The sequence below is a fragment of the Chiloscyllium plagiosum genome, unplaced genomic scaffold (assembly GCF_037043375.1).
Source record: "Chiloscyllium plagiosum isolate Xiang-an unplaced genomic scaffold, Cpla_swu_hap1 HiC_scaffold_15, whole genome shotgun sequence".
Lineage (NCBI taxonomy): Eukaryota > Metazoa > Chordata > Chondrichthyes > Orectolobiformes > Hemiscylliidae > Chiloscyllium > Chiloscyllium plagiosum.
The window spans coordinates 10,684,522-10,688,224 of NW_028270153.1; positions in this window are offsets into that span (position 1 = coordinate 10,684,522).

Below are 3,703 nucleotides of genomic sequence, written 5' to 3' on the forward strand. Positions count from 1 at the left end.
ATTAGGACTGAGTTTGACAGGTCTTTGATTAACAAGGGAGTCAAGGGTTATGGGAAACAGGCAGGAAAATGGAGCGAAGGCCACATCAGATGAGCTATGATCTTATTAGTGAAGGCCAGTCTTATTGACTGGTGAACCAAGCCTGGAGGACAGTGCTCCTATTTGTTATGTTCTGAACTGTTTACTTTCTATCAGTGCCATGACTGATTTGTCCTCAATATCAAGCCAGAGACCTGTGTACATTATTCAAAATAATAAAAAGCATGTAAATAAACTTGGGTATGCTTGTAAGTAATATCCCTTATTTATGAGAGGTGATGGTGTAGTGATGTTATTGCTGGACTCCAGAGACAAGAGGCACTGGAAAAGCACAGCCAGTCAGGCAGCATCCAAGCAGCAGGAGAGTCAGTGTTTCGGGCATAAGTCCTTCATCAGCAAGTGCCACACCTTTTGACTCTGATCCCCAGCGTTTTCAGTCCTCACTTTCTCCCTTTTTCTATTGGTCCAGAGATGCCAGTAGTGTTCTGAGGGTCTGCATTCAAATCCCGCCATGAAAAATCTGGAATTCAGAGTGTAACGATGACCATGTTGATTGTTGGAAAACTCACCTGGTTCACTAATGACTTTTAGGGAAGGAAACTGCTATCCTTATCTAGTCTGACTACATGTGACTCCAGACCAACAGCAATGTGGGTGACTCTTTCTGCCTTCCAGGTTGGGTAATAAATGCTGTCCTAGCTAGCAATGCCCTCATCTTATGAATGAATAAAAAATATATAAAAAGGAAGCAAGAGTCCTCTGTGCTCAGGCCCCTCAGAGAACAAGGTTAGGGAAATAATTAGGAGAACCAGGAAACAGCAGAGGAATAGAAGACACGGTAGAAAACCTGGAGCATTCCAAAGATACTAAATAATGAAACGACTAAAGGAGGTGTAAATAATTACAATATCTATCAATTGTGAAAAAGTGCAAGGGAAACTAAAGATCAATACATCCCCTGAAACTGATGAGATGCAGAGCTGAAAATGTGTTGCTGGAAAAGCGCAGCAGGTCAGGCAGCATCCAAGGAGCAGGAGAATCGACGTTTCGGGCATGAGCCCTTCTTCAGGAATCCCCGAAATGTCGATTCTCCTGCTCCTTGGACGCTGCCTGACCTGCTGCGCTTTTCCAGCAACACATTTTCAGCTCTGATCTCCAGCATCTGCAGTCCTCACTTTCTCCTCACTGATGAGATGCATCCTGGTATATTAAAAGAAGCAGCTATAGAGCACTGATAGTAATCCTTAGAGTCTGGAAAAGTCCCATATGACTGGAAATCTGCCAATGTAGCACCTTTATTTAGAAAAGGAAGAAAACCATTATTGGGAAATGTTCAAATCTATTACAAAGGATGCGCATTTAGAAATAATAGCAGAGCATTTAAAAATAAATAACATGATCAAGCAGGTAGAGTGTAGTTTCATGAAGGGGAAATCATGCCTGTGATATTTATGAAAATTCTCTGAGGAAATAAACGGAAAGAGATGGATGCAATATGTTTGGATTTTAAGAAGATATTTAATAACATACCACACATTTGGTTAGTGAATGATACAAGAACCTGTGGTTTTGGGGTTGATATATTAGCATAAACAGAACAGGACTGATGAAAGGCTTTTGCCCAAAACGTCGATTTTCCTACTCCTCGGTTGCTGCCTGACTGGCTGTGCTTTTCCAGCACCACTCTGATCTAAACTCTGATTTCCAGCTTCTGCAGTCGTCACTTTTGCCTATAAACAAAGGATTGGCTAACTAATAAACGACAGAGAGTTGGGATAAGGGAGGCATTTTCAGGACAGCAACATATAACTTGTGGAATGTCACAGGGTTCCTATTGCTGGGGTCACAATTATTGATAATATATATATTACTGATTTGGATGAAGAAAGTAAATGTACCACAGCTAAGCTTGCAGGTGATACAAAAAAGGGGAAAGACAAGCAGTGAGGAGGACAATACAAAAAATCTGCAGAGAAATATAGACTGGTTAAGTATGTCAGCAAAACCCTAGCAGATGGAATATAACACAGAAAAATATGAGGATATCTCTTCACCAGGTAGAGGTCCTGAATATTATTTAATCGGAGAAAAACTGCAGAATGGTGCAGCAGAGAGAGATTTGGGAGTCGTCGTGTATGAATCGTGAAAACGCTAGCATCCAAGTTCAGTTTGGGAAGGCAAACGGAAAGGGAATACATAATAAGGAAGTGTTGCTGGAACTATACAAGATACAAGCCAAACCACAGCTGGAATGCTGTGAATGGTTTTCGGCCCCTTCTCGAAGGAAAGATATACTAACATTGGAGGCAGTCCAAAGTAGGGTCATCAGGCTAATCCTGGGTATAGAGGGGCTGCCTTATGAGGAGAGGTTCAGTAGATTGGGCCTATACTCATTGAAACATACAAGGACAAGAGGCAGCAAGTGGTGGATGCAGGTACAGCTACAACATTTAAAGGTTACTCAGATAAGTAGATAAATAGGAATTTTGGAGGGATATGGGCCAGGAGTAGGCAGGTGGGACAAGATTAGTTTGGGATTATGTTTGGCATGGACTGGTTGGACCTAGAGGTCTGTTTCTGTGCTGAATGACTCTACAACCTGCTGTGTTTCTCCAGCAATTTCTGTTGCAAACTAACATTCAGTCTTAATGAAGGGCTTTTGCCCGAAACATCGATTTTCCTGCTCCTTGAATGTGCTGTGCTTTTCCAGCACCACTCTAATCTAGACTCTGACCTCCAGCATCTGCAGCCTTCACTTTTGCCTAACATTTTAACTCCGCCCATACTGTGCTATTTATGCACAGTGACCAGCAGCTCCATGGCGTCATCATCAGCATCCCAAAGCCTTTCGACAACACCAGGCACAGCAGAATTCAGGCGAATGGGTCAGGGTTGCATGTGTTGATGCAAATCTACTGAGCAACTGGAACATTTGAATCCTTCCTCCAAATGTTGCAGAGCCCTGTGCCCAGGAAACTACAAAACAGAATGACATGTACACACTTGTTGCTTTACGTCACTCTTCATGTACCAACAGGAAGTATTCCTAAACCATTAACAGATCCATGGTTTCCCAACTCCGGAGTGGGTGACATTCTAGGATTCGATCCAACTCGTGTGTTTTTTTTTAAAAAAACCCTGTTTTGCAGAATCCCCATAACCACTGAAACATCAACTCCACGTCTCTGTCTCCATCCAGACTTGCCGCCTGACCCTTTTCTAACAATACTAAATATTTATTTGGCAATCTCCTCCGTGTGGGGTTTGAGCGAACGTAGAAGGATGTGACGCTGGGAAACACAAGAGGTCATCGCAAACTTTCTGCGGGGGTGGGAAGTGCACAGTAAGCGTTAAGAGAAAACCTGGCAAAGTGAGATCACTCTGTCGCCTCTCCCCTGCTAATTTACAGCAAAACACGCAACTTTGTATGTCTATAAAAGGAACTTTCTCATCTTCCAGCTGCTCTGCTTTATTAGCTCTCATTGAGTTTAATTTTTGAGAGCCCTTCCTCTCCCCGCACTCCAAATAAAAAGGTAGAAGCTAAGACAGGAATTGGAAATAAACTCAGGACAAGGGGATTTTTTTTTCAAATGGGGTTTCCACGCAAGACGCTGACGTTCCAATCTCAATCTCCTGTCGTATTGAAATTACGTCGGACGGGGAG